Below are 21,073 nucleotides of genomic sequence, written 5' to 3'. Positions count from 1 at the left end.
AGCAGCCCTTTCATTGTAGATAACTAAGGCAAAAAACATTCATAGCAAGAGTCCGTGTCATGATGGTGGTCAAATGGCCAAAAAGAAGGGAACCTGCTTGGTAGTCCATTTTCAATGAATTCCTCCCAGATACTTAAGCCCAGGTAAATTTAAGCATCATAGAAATCCCTTTCACAGGTGGGACCTGGTTGTATGGAAGCCTATATGATAGCAGCTACGTATTCATGAGCTTCTTCAGTGCAATGTCCAGAAATGTGGCCATGTGTCCTCTCCTGTTATACAGAGCATAGTCCTCTTTATGAAGGGCTGTCCAAATCTGATTTCAAAATAAAGGAGAGAAGAGGTTTCAATGTTGCCATCAACAATTAGCACCAGACAGATCATGAACACAGGTCACCTAGTTAGTTTTCTCTGCAGTGGTGAGATTATATTTCTATTTAAATTATAGCGATGATTTCAAAAATTACACACACATATGCAAATCTTATGGTGATTATTTTATGCATCCTTTATGAAATTCATGCATAAAGTGGGCTACTGGATGGTGGCTCCCATGATTCTGCTTAGTCAATTGTTATTTCCAAAAGACTCATCCTTGATTTCAGCAGGTCCCATCAAGTGTAAATGGACTTGCCATGTATCAGTTCAACTGGTGGTCTATCAGTAAGTAGCAGTATGTGCGGTGTTGTCTGATATACAGCAAACATGCAAGAGATATTTTATTTCATGGTTCTTCCTAGAACCTTCTTTAGCGCAGTTTGCCTTGCCTTTCCAACTAAGGTCAGCTGATCCACTTGGTCTCATTGGCAGAGAGGAACTCCTCAAACTCTTTGCTGGTGAACATAGAAGTACTGCTTGACCCAACTGTGTGTGGGAAGTCTGTGGATACTGAATAATTGGCATAAATCTTCCATTGTTATGGGCAAAGGTGCCGTTTCAGTGGAAAAGATCCCTAGTCACTTGGTGGTTGACCATAGTCCTATTCACTTTCCCCATTCAACAACCAAACTGTTGAAGAAATTGCTACATAAAACTGCATTTAGCATAGACGAGCCAGGACAAACACCCATTTTAAAAAGATGAATGGACAGCACCACATACTCTTTGAGGTGTGAGAATATCTCAAAATGACTGAAGTCGATACGGTAAGTTTCCTCGCCTAGGTGTCATTCCAGCCAGTGTACACATGCTTCCAGCAGCAAGTGCAATAATTCCTCACTGTCACATCAGAAATGCCAATGGCTCCAAAGAGGGATAGACATTGTTGTCTTGATGCTGCCTCTCCTAATATTCCAGCAGAAGTTGCCAATTCACTGGTGGATTGGATTAAATCCTTTGTTTATCCATCACATTTCCACAGTGTGCCTGTGAATGCAACATGCAACCAAAAATTATAATCTACCAACAAAAATTACTGGAGCAGATTAACAGAGAATATTGAATAGCTTCCTCACATTCCTTGACTCCCAGCCTTTTCTTCTGAAATGAGCAAGAGGAGCTTTAAAAGACAAAGGTTCTATATACACTAAACATTTGAAACAATATTCTGCCACTTTAAACAGTCATGGCTTCCCCAAAAGAATTATGGCAGCTGTAGTTCGTTAATGGTACTGAGAGCTGTTAGGAGACCTTTATCCCCAAAAGAATTATGGCAGCTGTAGTTCGTTAATGGTACTGAGAGCTGTTAGGAGACCTTTATTCCCCTCAGAGAACTACAATCCCCAGAATTCCCTGAGAAGTTGACTTCTCCACATTTCCATATCAGTTCACAGGTAGGGTGGTTGTTTTTTTAAAACAAAAATTCACCAGCACTTAAATGCAAATTTAGCCTAACATACATGCAATTTTGCCTAATATACACATTTTTTCAAAGCAATTTTCTCTTTTGAAAATGCATTTTTTGTACTTTCTATCCACTGGTATATGCATGTTTATGAACCCTTTACTCCTTATATAAATTTTGGTACCCACTACTCAGCCAGAGACCTGCCCTGCAAAATTCAGAGAAGTGTGACTTCTCAAAGCATGGTGTGTTTCGTTGCTCCTGTGGTTTCATAATGTGTGAATTAGGTCGGTTCACATTTGATGGCAATCTGAATGGAATGTCTTCATCATCCTTGCTGCCAAGTAAATGTTCCTAGGGCTGCGGTCTGAGTGCACTTAAGCCCTTTCCACCTTCGAGTCACTGTAGCCCTTTGAGGCATGTGAACGGGTGTGGGGCTCGTACTGCCCCAGAATGGATTCAGCTGTTGAAACAAGTATGTGTGGTTTGGGAGTGGGCATTGCCACTGTGATGCTTCCTCACTCCCAGGTGTGTTTCATTCTACTTGGATCGAACTTTTGAAATGGGCCTGTGAGTTGGGGGCCCGCCTTGTGAATGTTCCCACACACCTCAGGGCTTACTGCCTCCTTCAAATACATTGGGGCATTTGCAAGGCAGTCAATCGCAGTAAAAGGGGTGGGGGTGAGGGCAAAGAAAATCAACTTGTAGCAGCTTGACCTCTGAAATCACTGGGATCAGGGTCATTTTGGATGCACTCCCTTTGCGACCGAACCTTACAGTGAAAACAGTAGCAGAAGCTCATGTGTTTATGAGCCTCAGTAACAGATCCCTGAAGTATCAGCAAAAGAGGTGCTATTATTAAAACTAATCCACGGCATGGGGAGGGGGAGGGGAGAGTCATTTTAGGACATCCTGTTTGCACCGTTCCGTCTGGAATTCTTTCCTACACTGTAGGAAATGAACAAGAAATGTTAGTAGTAGGGGTGTGTCCTCTACTAAAGCAGCACATTCTTTGAAATGCTGCCGCCGCAATCCAAGAATCTGGAAGCAGTCAAATAATCACCATCCTCTTCCAGCCATAGCCTGGAGGAGGAGGAGGAAGAAGAAGAAGAAGAAGAAGAAGAAGAAGAAGACGACCTTCAGGATGCTGTTCATAGCATGGCTTCTTGTCACACATACACAGTTCCCCTCGGACCTGTGTGAAATTCTCTGCTGACTTACACTCAGCATTCATAACTCCCTGAAAACCAAGGATTTCTGAAAAGGTTCAGGACGTGGCCTTTTCACAGCTATGCATTAACCAGCTTAGAGAGGGAGGGAGGGAGTCACAGGACATCCCAGTAATAACTATTTTCCCAAAGGCAAATCAACACTTTAAATGGAATCTTTGTGTTAGAGTTTAGTAGAAATTAATGCACTCCTACTCTCTGTGTCACTCCTGTGTTGGGTCACATCCATACCATCCATTTAATGCACTCTTATACCACTTTAAGAGTCATGGTTCCCCCTCACATACACTCAGAATCCTGGGAATTGAAGTTTGTTAAGTATGCTGAGAGTTGGTAGGAGACTCCTTAATAAACTACAGTTCCCAGGATTCTGTGAGGGAGAGCCATGACTCTTAAGGTGGTATAAGTTTGTTTTATATGTGTGGTGAGGTTGAGCGCTTGGTCTCCAGCACATTATGTATAGACGCATGCGAAACTGACATGGACCAGATATGAACTGATCCATCCATTCCTAGACTACAGCCTCTAAACTCTTGTTTGTATGAGCGTGTACGATGTGTACAAAATTAGTGCTTCTTCCATTATCCCATAAGAGAAATGATAGGGAGAAATCTGTCCCCATCACCATTAACTTACTAAGGTGTTAATGACTAGAAATGAGTTTTCACACTCTTCATCTTCTGCACCCCTGCAAAAGGTGTTTGACTGTTATACTGCTCATTGAACTGGCATTTCACTATTACTTAGAGTTTTTAACCGAGAGAGAGAGAGAGAAGTATTTTGCTGCCAAGTAAAAGATTCATTCAAAAATAAATAGGTGGTAAAATGGTGCTGCTGCAAAGATTAAAGTGAATGTGTGCAGAGCTGTGATAGGGTCACATGTCAAAATCTTAGCTCTTAATGAAGACAGAAGTTTGTTGCCAATGGCATTTACCCCTGTGGAGATTTCACTACTCTTCTGTCTTTCTTGGGGGGGGGGGACTGGGCTTTCTGTGAGGAAAGATGGAAACAGCACTTGAAAAGGGGGAGCAAATGGATGACACCATTATGTGGCAGGAATTTACCCTGCTGTACAAAGGTACACCCATTGCTCTGCCTTATTTTACCTCTAGTCTTAACCAATTTTTGCCTTTGGCTTTGTCCACCACTGGACTAAACACCCACAGAATTGTTCATGGGGGGATGCAACTGTTGGGCAGAACAAGGTCTTCCACCCTTGGTTTAACTGAATTCGACTATGGTACAGCTTTAGGGGTGGGGTCAGTGCCAGATTTATGTATAAGCTAAACAAGCAATAGCTTAGGGCCCCACTCTCTTGGGGGGCCCCCAAAAAATTTAAAGGGGAAAGAAACTGGATGTACATTTACAAAATATAAGATAAAAAAACAAATAAAACCTATGTACAGCAACAGTGTTTTGTGTTGTGTAGGCTCCTATGATGTAAGTAATGCCCCCCGCCTGCTAGCTTGCTCCCTAAAATATCAGTGGTTTGCTCATTTCTATATCAATTACTTTGATAAAATACATATTTTGTTATGTGCAAATGGCTTTAGATACCTATTGGGTCTATAAATTACCCTATATCATATATTCAACACAAGAAAACAGTGACGTTTTGTTATTGACAAAAGACATCTGGACATATAAAGGGCCCCCATTACCTTCAGTAGCTTAGGACCTCATCAAACCTAAATCCGGCCCTGGGTGGGGTGAGGGTCTTTTCCTCTCTGCACAACTTGTTCTCTGGCAAACTGATGAAAGAGACACTGTCTGCTTCAGAGGAACATATTTATTTCTTCTCCTTGCATATTTGCAAATAAAGCAAATATCACCAGTGTTCTCCCATCCAAAGAACATGAAACCCTGTAGCCCTGGGCCTGGAACTTCTCATTTGGAGAAGTGAGATGAGAGTAAAACAGTATGTTCTGTAGACAGTTCTGGGCCATTGCAGCCTGAAGTACAAGGGCATCACACTGTGCAAGTTCATTGGTCTGGGCACTCAACGGAAAGGTGAGTAAGAGCCTCAAAGACTAGCAGAAATATTAAGGAGAGTTTCTAAGCCATGTTCAAGGCGGACTCATACACAATGTGTTGAAATATATGAAATGGATGGGGGCAAATAGTTCCTCATGCAATGGGCTGAGTTGTGTGAGCAATATAGAACATGAAAGAAGTATATTCTGGGCCAAGTGGTTCATTTGGAAGGGTGAGCTTGTCTGGTGTAGCAGTTAAAGTGCTGAGACAGCAGGGTTCAAACCCCCACTCAGCCACTAAGCTTACTGGTTGACCTTGGGCCAGTCTCCCTCTCTCCCATCCTGACCTACCTCATATGACTGTTGTGATGTTAAAATGGGGAGATGGGAACCATGGACGCCACCACCTTGAGGTCCTTGAAGGAAAGATGGAATATAAATGGAAGAATTAAATAATTAGATTAGATTAGATTGAGTTATCCACTTGGAGAACAGATCAACCAATGACTTTGAGAAGAGAGCAGATATCCATAAGGATAAAACAAAATAAGAGGGGCATAATAATTTAATAATAATTTTATTATCTGTACCCTGCCTCTGTACCTCTGACTAGTTTGCCCCAGGCACTCTGGGCAGCTTACAAAATACAGTGGTACCTCGGGTTAAGTACTTAATTCGTTCCAGAGGTCCGTTCTTAACCTGAAACTGTTCTTAACCTGAAGCACCACTTTAGCTAATGGGACCTCCTGCTGCTGCCGTGCCACCGGAGCACAATTTCTGTTCTCATCCTGAAGCAAAGTTCTTAACCCGAGGTACTATTTCTGGGTTAGCGGAGTCTGTAACCTGAAGTGTATCTAACCTGAAGTGAGGTACCACTGTATATAAAAACAAAAGCATAGGATGACTGACCATCACAAGGGTGTTTGGCTTGCAAGTAACCACCAGACGACCACCAGGAACAACTGGTGTTGTGGGGCAGAGCCACTCACCCAACCCAACACTGGCATCACTGCAGCTTAACTGGATGGGGATGGAGCAGGCCATAATAACAGTATGAGTGGAGATGAGCAGACACACTGGTGGGAATGCCCCATCTCATCCAGGTAATCTGCATCAATGCCAGTGTTGAGAGGGCAGAGCCTCACCACCACACTGGCTACTACTAGGGACCCCATCCATCCCTGGAAGTTATTCCTTTAGGACAAATGATTAGATTGAGTTATCCACTTGGAGAACAGATCAACCAATGACTTTGAGAAGAGAGCAGATATCCATAAGGATAAAACAAAATAAGAGGGGCATAATAATTTAATAATAATTTTATTATCTGTACCCTGCCTCTGTACCTCTGACTAGTTTGCCCCAGGCACTCTGGGCAGCTTACAAAATACAGTGGTACCTCGGGTTAAGTACTTAATTCGTTCCAGAGGTCCGTTCTTAACCTGAAACTGTTCTTAACCTGAAGCACCACTTTAGCTAATGGGACCTCCTGCTGCTGCCGTGCCACCGGAGCACAATTTCTGTTCTCATCCTGAAGCAAAGTTCTTAACCCGAGGTACTATTTCTGGGTTAGCGGAGTCTGTAACCTGAAGTGTATCTAACCTGAAGTGAGGTACCACTGTATATAAAAACAAAAGCATAGGATGACTGACCATCACAAGGGTGTTTGGCTTGCAAGTAACCACCAGACGACCACCAGGAACAACTGGTGTTGTGGGGCAGAGCCACTCACCCAACCCAACACTGGCATCACTGCAGCTTAACTGGATGGGGATGGAGCAGGCCATAATAACAGTATGAGTGGAGATGAGCAGACACACTGGTGGGAATGCCCCATCTCATCCAGGTAATCTGCATCAATGCCAGTGTTGAGAGGGCAGAGCCTCACCACCACACTGGCTACTACTAGGGACCCCATCCATCCCTGGAAGTTATTCCTTTAGGACAAATGAGGCATGGCCCCACCACTGTCAGCCTGCCCTCAGGCAGCCACCCCCTTGCCTGTCTTCTTTTTAACAACAAGCCCAGGGGTTGGCACTGCTTGTCAGTTTCCTCCTCCTTAGTCTCAGTGTTGCCCTTGTAGGACTCAGCAGCAGGGAGGAGGATGGGAGCAAAACTAGAATTAGCCGGCTCCACATGCCATTGGCTACTGTTTGCCTGCCTGCCTACCAGTCCCAATGAGCACCAGCCACCACTGGCATCTACGCCCCCAAATGTTAACTAGTGTTGAAAATGAATCAAGGCTAAGAGGTTAGTATCAAGTTATGGAGATTTGGCGGGGGGCGGCGTTACCTGAGCACATTTGTTCATCTCTTACTGTCATTTGCATTGGATAATGGCAGTGTAAAACTGAGCCTGTAAGGTGATGTGTTTATGAAAAAGAAACTTTTTCTCCCATAAGGTTTTGCACTTGACAAAGAAAATGTATCCTTATTTATACTGCATGAACAAAAGGATCGTGATATGGCAGTGAGCAAATGTAAATGGGGCAGATCCATGACCCTGCCAGAGAATTTTTAAAAGATTAACTTGAAATGATACATTTCCCAACAGTTTAGAAAGCACACTGGTAGATTTTTATTGTTATTATTTGCTGTCGTCACACAATATTCCCTTCCAAGTATTTAACATTTACCGGATTTCATATTTCAATGTGTACAGTCCATAAATAAGTTGAAAAATGTCATGTCTGCCAAAGAGACTAGTTGTGGGGCTGTTCTGTGATGTGGGAAAATAAGCCACTCTGAGACCCGTAAAAGGGTTGTCCCTACATTACACTGAGCACAGGTCCCAGCTCTTGTGCAAGTGTATATACACTTGTTCATTTGTATAGCTCAATTGTTGCATGCACAGCTTTCAGATAGTACACTTGTTGAATGTAACACATGAATACACAAACAGTGTGCCTTGAATCAGGGTGAGACAGTGGGTAGCAAAGTTGTCAAAAAGGAAAGACTGGCTAAAACAGGGTAAAGTGTGGCAACAAATACAGATGCCACACTTTATGGATGGTCTCTTGCATAAGCTAAAAGGTCTTCTGTGTATACCCAGTATACCTGAAGGAGCATCTCCACTCCCATCGTTCAACCTGGACACTGAGGTCCAGCTCCGAGGGCCTTCTGGTGGTTCCCTCACTGCGAGAAGTGAAGTTACAGGGAACCAGGCAGAGGGCCTTCTCGGTAGTGGTGCCCGCCCTGTGGAACGCCCTCCCATCAGATGTCAAAGAAATAACTATCTGATGTTTAGAAGACATGGGAAGGTAGCCCTGTTTAGGGAAGTTTTTAATGATGGATGTTTTAATGTATTTTTAATCTTTTGCATGGGTTTATTTTTGTAGTTGAAGCTGTTAAATGTTTGGGTTTGAAAAAATACATTGGTACCTCAGGTTACATATGCTTCAGATTACATACGCTTCAGGTTACAGACTCCACTAACCCAGAAATAATGCTTCAGGTTAAGAACTTTGCTTCAGGATGAGAACAAAAATCGTGCTCCGACAGCGCAGCAGCAGCAGGAGGCCACATTAGCTAAAGTGGTGCTTCAGCTTAAGAACAGTTTCAGGTTAAGAACGGACCTCCAGAACGAATTAAGTACTTAACCCAAGGTACCACTGTAATAATGAATAGATATAGCCCTGTCCATGGCACATTGCAATCAGAGAAAGCGGGAAAACGAATACAGTCTGACATTTGAGGATGGGTTGGGGTGGAAAAGGCAAAGATAACAAATGAACACCGGCAATTACATGAACTTAGATTACCTTTGTGGCTGGGCAAGTAGACTGAAGGGCTAAGTCAAGCCCTGCTTCCAGCCAAGCAGTTCAGGATGGCAGCTTGAGTAGATAAATGCCGAAGATCTAGATCTTGCTAAGAGCTTTTTCATTAGCTAGCTAGGGTGTTTTCAAAGTTTTCCACAAGGCAGCAGTGGGTGGGTCTCCAAATGGGAGCCAAGCATGAAAATGGCATGTGTTTTATTTTATGTAAAGCTCTTCCAAGTACAGAGAGGTAAAGGGAGCCAGCTAAGTAAGTCTGTGTTGACATGTAGAAAAAAAAGGTCAGACAGGAATAAGTGGCCTCAGAGATGTTATGCGATTGAAACGAACCTCACATTCCAAAGTCCGAAGGACAGGGAAATGAAAAGGAGCCCAAACAAGCGCCCCACATCATCCGTGTAATCGAGCGGCTGTAGTCACCGTCCCTTTGGCTCGGGATTGCTGCTGCGTTCCAGTAGACAGAAAGCACCTGGGAACACTCTGCCGAAAGGGCTTGATTCCTTGACAGCTCTGGATGATGGCCTACATAAGCGAGGTGGGAAGAAAGGGGGGCATTGTCTTCCTCCCTGCTACGGTGCTGCTTAATAGATCACCTCCAGAAGCTAACATTTATTACACTCGTAGAACTCCCCCCCCCCACTTTTCTCTAGACAGTCAATGTAAGAAACTTGTTTAAAAAACATGTTTTTGGGATTCTGAGCGCTTGCTGCTCCAGGATAAACTCGCTGCACATGTTGAGGGGTTTGCATCAGTTAATTTTGGGAAAGCTTGGTGCAGGCGTTGGATTCAGAACATGTGCGTGGGCAGCCACATCCACAGGTACATTCTTATGTCTTGCAGCCCCATCTGTTAATCCCCTGATGGACACGACTTTCTTCTGCTTTTTGGAAATCTTTCGGGCTGATGAATGTTAGATATCTTGGAGGGGAGGTTTCTTGATTGACATTCAGGGCCTTTTTGAATCAAGAAAGAACCCTGGATTTTTATTTTCCCTCCATAGTGCAATACTTACACCCAGTGCTTTTTTCTGGGGGGACGCATAGGTATGCATACCCCTAAACATTTTGTTTCTTCTCTGGCACAGTGAATTGTCAGTTCTGTTGCTACCCCCTATGGTGATCTCATTTCTTGTCATAGTTTTCCTGAGTCTCAGATGGAAGCGGGCGTTTAATGTGTGAAGTAGGAGTTGGAATCTAGCACGGTGATTGGTCAGTTTCGTTGTTACCACCTACGATGGCGGCTTCATTTCCTTTCCTGGTGATTTTCTTGAGTCAAAATGAGAATGAGAGTACCCCTAAACATTTTTTTTAAGAAAAAAAGCACTGCTTACACTATTCTTGATTCATCTGCCTCCTTGGTAACAGAGGAAAGATGTGCTGACCAGCATTGAAAGCAGAGGGTCCATATACTTCACAAAAACACAAAAACATCATAGGCTGCTGCATACATTCAAAGCACATTTTAAAACCCTCTCTGCTAGCCCATTGCCCTTGAGTACAGTGAAGGATGCTAGCCTGTTACAGTGGTACCTTGGGTTACATACGCTTCAGGTTACATATGCTTCAGGTTACAGACTCTGCTAACCCAGAAATAGTACCTCGGGTTAAGAACTTTGCTTCAGGATGAGAACAGAAATTGCGCAGTGGTGGTGCGGCAATGCAACAGCTGCAAACTTCGGAAAACAAGAACTATAGATTTAATGTTTTAAAACAAGAACTATGGATTTAATGTTTAGCTTATGGGAGGCCCCATGAGCTAAAGTGGTGCTTCAGGTTAAGAACAGTTTCAGGTTAAGAACGGACTTCCAGAATGAATTAAGTTCTTAACCAGAGTAACCACTGTACTACTGTTGAAGTAAGATTGAACTACCAGTCCAGTTGGCTTCTCTAAGGCTACGTACATAACTTTACAGCACATTCAGATAACATCAGGGATTGAGACAGCTGCCTTGGGTGGTGGAATCCCAAGGGGTGGCACTCCTGTGGGGGCCCTGCCCACCCCACCTGTCACTCCTGGAGAAGTAGCTTCTGGTGAGATCTTGCAGAGCTGTCACAAGATCTCACTGTGGCCGCCATTTTCCCTTGCTTATCCGCTGGTGGTGGGATGCCCACCCAGCGTGGCTGCAGCTTCTGGGTTCCAATGAGATATAATGGAACTCTTGCAAGATCTCATCAGAAGCCGCATAGCCCCAGCAAGCAGTGGCGTAGCGTGGGGGGTGCAGGGGGGGCCGGGCGCACCGGGCGCAACATCTGGAGGTTAGGGTTAGGGGGCGCAAATCCACAGGTTAGGGGGCGCAAATCCATGGGTTAGGGGCCGCAAATTACTTGCCTTGCCCCGGGTGCTGACAACCCACGCTACACCACTGCCAGCAAGCAAGGCAGGGCAGGGCGGTAGCAGGAGGAGGCAGCACCTTCCTGTTTTGCCTCAGGCAACAAAATGGGACAGGCTGCCTCTCCAGCCAAAGAATCCTGGGAACTGTGGTTTTTTCAAGGTGCTGGAAATTGTAGCTCTGTGGGGGATAAACTATAGTTCCCTGGATTCTTTGGAGATGGGTAGAAATGTGTTTTAAAGTTATGATATGTACACAGCCTGTGTGGAATGAGGGGGTATATTGTCCTTCACCAGGGAACGTAGAAGCTGCCTTACAGTAAGTCAGAGACCATTGGTCCTTTTAGCTCAGTATTGTTTTCACTGGCCAGCTTTGGCTCTCCAGGATTTCAGACAAGAGCCTCTCTTACCCAACCTGAGATGCTGGGGATTGAGCCTAAGAACAACTACATGTAAAGCGGATGCTTTATCAGTGAGCTTCAGTCCTTCCTGGAATGTCTTTGACCGGCCTTCAGTGCTGTACCTGGGGCATTGTGGGAAGTTAAAATGGCATCTAGATTTAAAGAGCTGCGTGGTACGTATCCATAGTGAGTCCTGCCATCATCCTGGGTCTCTGGCCTGAGGGTTCCGGGTGTTGACACCAGCCCTGGTATGAATGCCACAAAAGCCAAGCCAATAAGAAGCCTGAAATCCTACACGAAGGAGGAAGAATTTAACAAGGCAAAGTCCAGTAGTCAATGCTACAAGAAGGGATGCTAAAATGCCCCCATTTTCTGTTTCCGAAAGTAAATATACTATTTTTAAAAACTCCCAGCATGCTTGTTATGCACATCTGTGAAGCTATTGTCAGTTCCAGGTTCCCAATCTGGTCATGAACCAAACTGGCCTGAACTTTCCTAGCAAGGGGCTTAGCCTTGCCAAACCAACTGTGGTGACCTCATATTCACAAGATTTCATAAAAAGCAGAAATGACACATTTATTCACTTTCAGCACAGTATTTGTTTGTGTGCTATTTTAGGCCTTTAGAGGTCCCCAATAGGTCTCAAAGTGTGAGGCTGTCTTCAGAGTTCTGGAGCCCTGTGGATGATGTCGTGTGTGTTTGTTAAAGCAGAGCAATGTCGTACTGGTGTCATTTTTTAAGCATAAATGAAGCTTTATTCTTTAAAAATCCTCCACTGTGCTATAATAATAATAATAATAATAATAATAATAATAATAATCCAGAGCTTTTCAATGTTCCAGAGGCAACATTTTGGACTGCATTTGGAGAAACAAAGCAACATGTGCAGAAACAAAGCAACAAAATGACACGAGTACTAGAGAGTCCCGGGTCTGACTTGGGGGGGGGGCAGATATTGACAATGAGTTTTGACCCAGGAAGGGGGAAAACCCCTGATTCACTCCAATTCACTTCACTGTTTGGTATATACAGAGAGCCAATGCACACACCTGGCAATGGTGTAATCACACAGAAATACAGTGGTACTTCGAGTTACAAACGCCTCAGGTTACAAATGCTTCAGGTTACAAACTCCACTAACCTGGAAGAGTTACCTCGAGTTGAGAACTTTGCCCCAGGATGAGAACAGAAATTGTGTGCTGGCGGCGCAGCGGCAGCAAGAGGTCCCATTAGCGAAAGCACGCCTCTAGTTAAGAACAGTTTCAGGTTAAGAACGGACCTCCGGAACAAATTAAGTTCGTAACTAGAGGTACCACTGTATAGTTGCTTGTGATCTGTTTTATGCAATGAACACAATTTTTAAAAAGCACATTGGAGCAACCATTTTCATTCTTGTGTCCGAAGTGTGTAGAGTTAAGGGTCTACTTTCAACTGCGCATAATTATATAAGTAAGCAAATGTTATAGAGATATCTAGAAACTTTGTCAAGCTGAGGGCTGTATTTCCTTCTGGGCAATCTTCTATATACGCATAGATGAATATATAGAAATGTTTACTTTCCCCGCCACTTAGTTTAAATGTATCTATGTTGGTTTTTTGTTTGGTTAGTTGTTAAGTTGCTCTGGGTTGCCTTGGGCAAGATATAGTAACTAACAGAGTCAAGAATCAAAATAATAAAAATAATAAAAATGTAAATAGAGTGATCTTTCCCATCATGGGAGAAAGCTGTGACCGAATCAATTGCGTGCCTTCTCAGCTTGCTGTCCCGCTGCTGATGGGCAGATTCCTGATCTCCCTTCTTACGGTTCTTTTTTTTAAGAGCTGAACTAGTCAGTCCTTCAAATAGAGGACACTTTGAAACAGAGGACTGTCCTCTGTTAACAGAACATGTAGATACTGTATTGTACTGTATATGTGTAGGTACTATGTATACATGTAGGTACTATAATGTACTGTGAGTAACAGCTCAGCTGTTAAAGCAAGGCACAGGCAATATGCTGCATTTTTATACCTCATTAACTGTCATGGCTTCCTGTAAGAATCCTGGGAATTGTAGTTTTGAGAGGTGTTCAGAGCAACCCTATGTCTCCACCTCTGCTGAACTTCAGTTTCCATATTTTCTTGAGACAAGGGAATGGCTGTTAAACCAGTTTACATTTGTATTGTGGAACCAGCCTTGCAGTTCTGTTTCCCTGGCTTTTAACTGACAAAATCCCTTTATTATGTCTCCTTGTAAGCCTTATATGACCTTTATATACACAGCACACATTCAGATATTTGAGTAGGTTGTTCAGTACTTTCCTAACTCATAATGAAATTCCTGGGAGTTCTATCAAATGACTTCAGTGGAAAAGAGAGGTAGGCCAATCAGACAGGCAGACTTTTTGTAAATCCAGCAATTAATATTTCAGCAACTTCATTTATTTTTATTTCTCTTTTCTCGTATCCAGGTTTGCTTCAACAGTACATGCCTAACATTTGTCTCACAAGAACATCCAAGGGATGTACGTTATGAATTAAGCAACTTTTAGTTGGCCCATAGAAATTTCTCACTGAATGCCATTACAAATTGCATTCGTTGTACGTTTCCATTTCCACTGGTTCTAAGAGATTTTATTTCTTTTGAAATGTCAGCTCTGTAACGACTTATGGTCATACATTTGCTTGCAATCCTGCACAATCAGTGAGCTCAGTGGGGCTTACTTCTCAGCAAGGATTTCACTGCAACTTGTTTACTACTGATAGGTAGCCCAAGTTTAGAATGCAAAACCATTGGTGAACATGCCAGTAAAGACACAAGTGGGCAGAGTATTGAATATGACTCTTACCTTCAATCCAGCCATGCAGAAGTCAAAGATCTTTCTCTCTCTCTCTCTCTCTCTCTCTCTCTACACACACACACACCCCCTCTCCATCCTTCATTCATCCAAGCAAGCAAGACACACTTGCACAGTTCAAAGACACACTCCAGCTAGCAGTTTTTTTCTAGTACCACTTCCAAGTAGGGGTGGGTGAATTGTGTGGGGTTCTCGTTTTCCCAATCTTAAGTTCACTTTACTGCATTTTCACATCGGTTTGAAAATACTTTTTTTTTCTTTTTTAAAAAGTTCTCATGGACATTCATCAGAATTTTCATGTGAATTCCTAATAGATACATTTTTTGCAAGCCATTTGACACTATATAATGTATATTTAACGTTGTTTTTGCTCATATCACATTATGTATGTGCACTTTACTTAGGATATACATTTTTCCATACATTAATTGGCCGGAGAACTGCAATTCAGAATTTTTTTGTGGGGGGCGGATTTTGAAGGATTTCTGTGTTTCAGTTCTGATACTGTTTCATGAAGTGTGAATTGTTGTTGTTGTTGTTGTTTTGTTGTTATTATTATTATTATTATTATTATGCCACTCATCTGAATGGGTTCCCCTGGCCACTCTGGGTAGCTTCCAATAAATTAAAACACAGTACAACATTAATTCATCTTTAAATGTGAAGCGGCCTGATTTGCCTCCCCATCCCCACTTTTCAATCCAGTTGCTGTTGTGCTGTTTTCTTCGAATTGCTCACATATATTCCCCTCAGGTGTCACAGAAGGAAATGCTTTCTGCTTGCATGTTCCAAACATTCTTTTGGTCATTGATCCGAAGTCCCATACAACCCTTTCAGAGTTAAGCACCCTGGCAGACTGCTCCTGCTAGGAATGGCTTAATTCCCCCACCAAAGAGGAGGTGTTGTTGTTTAAATAAAGTAGCTACTGTAACAGCTTTGCTGATATGTTAAGAGTATTACGGGATCTAGAGTTAGCTTTGGGAAGCAAATCTCATAAAATACTGACTGAAATTAAACAGTGAATTACTGGAAATGCAGAAGACATTGTAAAACAAGGTGACCTGACTTGTACCAGATAAGAATGGGAACAAAATGGCTGGCTGAAGAAGATGCACTAGATGACATGAAAATTTTGTATCACTTGTTTCTTGAGCATTCATATGAGCATGCAGTGGTTACATAACATTGCCAACTGGTGGTTGTTATCCCATATTCTTCCTGTCACTTTTTGCATTAGACAAAGGACAACCTAATTGCGCTAGAAAGTGCCGACTAGCAACCATATTTTAAGGCAGGCATGTCCAAAATCTGTTTGGGGGTCCTAATCTGGCCCACCAGTTGATTTAATCTGGCCCCTGTGGCCCTCACGCATGTTCACTTCATCAAATCTGACCCAAAGACTGCATTCAGATGGTCACTCACAGGGCCAGATTTAGGTTTGATGAGGCCCTAAGCCACTGAATGTAATGGGGCCCTTTGTCCTTTGTCAACAAGAAATTGTCACTGTTTTTTGTGTTGAATATATGCGATATGGTAATTTATAGACCTAATAGGTATCTAAAACCATTTGCGCATGTTGCCATGCAACCAGTCCATGCAGAATGTTGTTGTTGTTTAGTCATTTAGTCGTGTCCAACTCTTTGTGACCCCCTGGACCAGAGCACGCCAGGCACTCCTGTCTTCCACTACCTTCCACAGTTTGGTCAAACTCATGCTGGTAGCTTCGAGAACACTGTCCAACCATCTCGTCCTCTGTTGTCCATGCAGAATGTAGGCACCCTATATATAGTAATGAGCAAACCAGTGATATTTTAGGGAGCAGGCTAGCAGGAGGGGGCCATTACTTACATCATAGGAGCCTATACAACACAAAATACTGTTGCTGTATGTAGGTTTTATTTTATTTGTTTTTTATCTTATATTTTATAAATGTACATCCAGGTTTTTTTCCCTTTAAATTTTTTTTGGGGGGGCCCAAGAGAGTGGGGCCCTAAGCTATATATTGTTAAGCTTATACATAAATCCGGCACTGGTCACTCACTACACAGTCAATAAAAGCAGCAAAATGTACACAATCCATTGGGTGCAGTATCATAAAACACCCACACGTAATTTGAACTAGCCTTCAGGAGGCAGCTGCTTCTCTGCTTCTTAGCTTCCATATGTAAACAGACCACTGCATTTCTTGGCTACAGTCATTTGTGTAACCAATATGCTGTTAAGGGTGGGATCCATCCAGAGGCCCCGATAGGTCAGTGATGTGAAATTAAGAGCACTTCAGTTTCCCATTCCTTACCTGTAGGCAAGTTGATGGATGCATTCTTGGCATGGATCTCATAACATCTATCCTTGAAGGCTAGCGCTCACTAAAGCAAGGCATCAGTTTTACGGATATGTTTCACTCTCTCCAAAGAATCAAATTCAAAGCAATTCCACCCCCACCGTTCAGCCCAGACACTGAGGTCCAGCTCCAAGGGCCTTCTGGCGGTTCCCTCAATGTGAGAAGTAAGGTTACAGGGAACCAGGCAGAGGGCCTTCTCAGTAGTGGCACCTGCCCTGTGGAACGCCCTCCCGTCAGATGTCAAGGAAATAAACAACCATCTGACTTTTAGAAGACATCTGAAAGCAGCCCTGTTTAGGGAAGTTTTTAATGTTTGATGTTTTAGCGTGTTTTTAATATTCTCTTTGGAGCCATCCAGAGTAGCTGGGGGAACCCAGTCAGATGGGTGGGGTATTAATAATAATAATAATAATAATAATTGATGATGATGATGATGATGCACATCCATAGATCAGGTCCTCTCCTTAATTCTATGTCTCAGGACAATGAAGCATTAAGAAAGGATGGTTCAAAGCAGTGGCAATCATATTAAAATAGATATAATTAAAATAAGGAACTATTTTTGCTTTGTGGAATTCCCCTCTGAACAACATATATTGTTTTATTGTAGAATGACAGCTTGTGGCTGTAGATGCAAAGTTCAGGCCAAATGATTTATGTGCCAAATACACTTAGCGCTCTTAAGCCAGTCATGCCATCAGACTGTCTGCTACTTCAAAAGCTGTACAACTGGAAACACAAGACTCAGCTGTGCTCTTACAACTTGTGAAATATCCTATGTGAGGTCAGCATCTTGAATTAAAACCTAGGGAATTTTCTGGGAAATGTTCCCTGCCCCGCTTCCCCTCACCCCCCGCAGCTTCAATACAGACAGAGATTGCTACAGATTTTTCAAAACTTCATTGTTTCCATGTGAACATTAAGAACATTTCTCAACAATCTTGACTGCTGTTCGTATATTTAAATGGTTATTTTGTTTTTGTTTTTAAAAGCTGATTTTCTTAAAGCTACCAGATTTTCAGCTCATGCAGAATTAAATTATGGAGGTGAACACAATTCAATAAACTAGTTGGCTTTATTTTTTAAAACGTATATCTGGTTAACAGTTTTAATGGAAAGATGTGACAGATTTTTAAATTCATGAGAAACTCTCCCCCCCTCTCTATATATGACTCATGAGTCATGAAATAAAATTTTCTGTTTTTATTCTGAAATGATCTTTTCTGCATTTCTGAAATTACACCATTAATGTAAAACCTATATATAAACAAGAATGTGTTCTGACAGCTGATATTAATTTGGTATTGCCTGTATATGTAACCAAGCATTACAAGTTCATTGCAAGTAATACATTCATTGATGTATTTTGTATTTGTTTTATAAATGCAATTTTACTGTTGATCTTATGCTTTTCACTACCAGGATAATTTTTCTTAATATTGGCGGTATTGTTGTTGTTGTTACTGTTATTGGTGGTGTGTATGTGTGTGTGCTTTGCAAATTAGTAAAGGAGTCTTACATAGAAATGCCTTCTCTGGATAACTTTTTATTTATCATAATTGACTTTAAATGCTACCTGAATAAATTGTATTATATGATTTTTTTTCTAAGCTCTTCACCAAGAGAAGATAGAAGCTATTAATATACACTTGTTATATCTGTAGATCTTAAGACAAGGATGAACCTTCAGATGTTGCTGGACTCCAGCTCCAGCCCCAACCAACATGGTCAGGCATTAATTGTCAAGGGTAGTAGGAGCTGGAGTCATCTGGAAAACCACAGGTTACTCATCCCTGTCTGAAGGATTGTTTAAAAACACATTTAAGATTGATGTTCAAAATCTTCTTGTTTACAACATATTCGGTCATTTCTCTTGAGAGCTAGCGGTAGCAGGTCTTTTTTAGAATGATCTGTCAAGCCCTGCTGCTAACTCTTTATTGCCTGAATGCCTTCCAAACCTGACCATTCGTTGTGATCCCATCCCATGCAAACATACTTTCTGTCTGTGCAAGTTCAAGTGAGACAAAGAACGTATTGTCCTCTGCCGTGTAAGAGCTGAGACTCTCTGGATAAATATTTGGGAAATCCTTCAATGCTTCACTTGTAGACGTTTGCTAACATCCTCTGCTTTGCCAGACCATTTTATTAATTGTTTATTTGACCAATGGAATCTGTATTGTTTGTTACTAAGCTACAATGAATATCACTGTCTGCAATACATGTAATTGCAAAAAGACCTTTATTGTCCCCCACTGTATTAAATGGGTCTTAGTTCTTAACTTGATCCCACTGAAATTATAGAAAGAAAACTGGTTAGGTCATATGTCCTCAGAACAAATGCAATGTTGAAATAATCAGGAATTTAGTGCAATGATATTGTTTATAATCTTCATAATCTTCATCACTGTATTTTACAATTGCAGTCGTAACTAATGGGCAAAGTAATAAAAAAAACATTTTGCAAGTTAAGTTTTGCTGGCAAAGTCAATGGGCAGACTGGCAAAAAGTACTGCCAGTGGGATCCCCACTGGGAGCACCAGCAGAAGATCCATGAAAGGGGTATTCCAGGGCAATGCTATTTTTCTAGAAAAAGAGGAGCCAAAAATCTGCTCCACTTAAATGTGGGGAGGAGTTGCGGTGGACCACATGACTGCCCACTCCGCTCCAGGGGTGGGGGCGGAGTCCCGCGTTGCGCAGAGGATCCTGGCCACATCATCGACCAGCCAGCCAATCTGCTGGCTGGGAAGGCGTGGACGGGACCCATTTAAACAGAGGCGTGAGCCACCATGAACGCCTCCCTTGTTCTCCTATAATGGCAATGGCAGCAACCTGAGAGGTGCTAGAACTGAGTTCCGGCAAGTTCCGGCTGGAAAAGGCCCCATTCTGGGGGCATGGAATAGAAGGGGCTAAGGAAGCCTGAGGGCTATGTCATCACAATCCAGTTTCAGTGCCACTATTTAGCAAAATGGCCCCTGACCTGACCCCAATCACTGAACCAGCTCCAGACTAAAGCAACCTTCCTGTCCCCTGCCACACTTGGTCCTGGCCATGTGCTGCAGCGATGTTGGTGTGGCAGTGGCCTCACCTCTCCGTACAGCCCTGCTGATTGGCATCTGGGATTTAGAGTGCACTCTCTGTATGGAACCAGCTCAGTATGTCTTCTGACACTGCACTGCACACATCCCTGTTCTTCTTTAAAGTCCCAAAGCCATAGTAACTGAATGTTGACAGCAGCTGAGAATTTGTTTGTTGTTGTTTAGTCGTTTAGTCGTGTCCGACTCTTCGTGACCCCATGGACCAGAGCACGCCAGGCACTTCTGTCCTCCACTGCCTCCCGCAGTTTGATCAAACTCATGCTAGTAGCTTCAAGAACACCATCCAACCATCTCATTCTCTGTCGTCCCCTTCTCCTTGTGCCCTCCATCTTTCCCAACATCAGGGTCTTTTCCAGGGAGTCCTCTCTTCTCATGAGGTGGCCAAAGTATTGGAGCCTCAGCTTCACGATCTGTCCTTCCAGTGAGCACTCAGGGCTGATTTCCTTCAGAATGGAGAGGTTTGATCTTCTTGCAGTCCATGGGACTCTCAAGAGTCTCCTCCAGCACCATAATTCAAAAGCATCAATTCTTCGGCGATCAGCCTTCTTTATGGTCCAGCTCTCACTTCCATACATCACTACTGGGAAAACCATGGCTTTTACTATACGGACCTTTGTTGGCAAGGTGATGTCTCTGCTTTTTAAGATGTTGTCTAGGCTTGCCATCGCCTTTCTCCCAAGGAGCAGGCGTCTTTTAATTTCGTGACTGCTGTCACCATCTGCACTGATCATGGAGCCCAAGAAAGTAAAATCTCTCACTGCCTCCATTTCTTCCCCATCTATTTGCCAGGAGGTGATGGGCCCAGTGGCCATGATCTTCGTTTTTTTGATGTTGAGCTTCAGACCATATTTTGCGCTCTCCTCTTTCACCCTCATTAAAAGGTTCTTTAATTCCTCTTCACTTTCTGCCATCAAGGTTGTGTCATCTGCATATCTGAGGTTGTTGATATTTCTTCCGGCAATCTTAATTCCGGCTTGGGATTCATCCAGCCCAGCCTTTCGCATGATGAATTCCGCATATAAGTTAAATAAGCAGGGAGACAATATACAGCCTTGCCGTACTCCTTTCCCAATTTGGAACCAATCAGTTGTTCCATATCCAGTTCTAACTGTAGCTTCTTGTCCCACATAGAGATTTCGCAGGAGACAGATGAGGTGATCAGGCACTCCCATTTCTTTAAGAACTTGCCATAGTTTGCTGTGGTCAACACAGTCAAAGGCTTTTGCATAGTCAATGAAGCAGAAGTAGATGTCTTTCTGGAACTCTCTAGCTTTCTCCATAATCCAGCGCATGTTTGCAATTTGGTCTCTGGTT

General features: G+C 42.9%; 1 protein-coding gene and 1 long non-coding RNA gene across 7 annotated transcripts in view; one reads left to right on the top strand and one right to left on the bottom strand.

Moving 5' to 3' along the window:
* COL8A1 (collagen type VIII alpha 1 chain) overlaps positions 1 to 21,073 on the top strand; it is a 97,964-nt gene that overhangs the window by 41,486 nt on the left and 35,405 nt on the right. The gene's annotated exons all lie outside the window — the stretch shown is intronic.
* On the bottom strand, positions 111 to 16,680 carry LOC309531494. The gene is made up of 3 exons (XR_014219335.1): positions 16,620 to 16,680; positions 1,102 to 1,365; positions 111 to 316 (listed from the first exon to the last, which is right to left on the bottom strand). It is a non-coding gene; the product is annotated as an uncharacterized lncRNA (long non-coding RNA).

The sequence above is a fragment of the Podarcis vaucheri genome, assembly GCF_965113315.1.
Source record: "Podarcis vaucheri genome assembly, chromosome: 4".
Taxonomy (NCBI): Eukaryota; Metazoa; Chordata; class Lepidosauria; order Squamata; family Lacertidae; genus Podarcis; species Podarcis vaucheri.
Note: the sequence above shows the minus strand (reverse complement) of the source record. Positions and strands in the feature narration are given on the sequence as shown.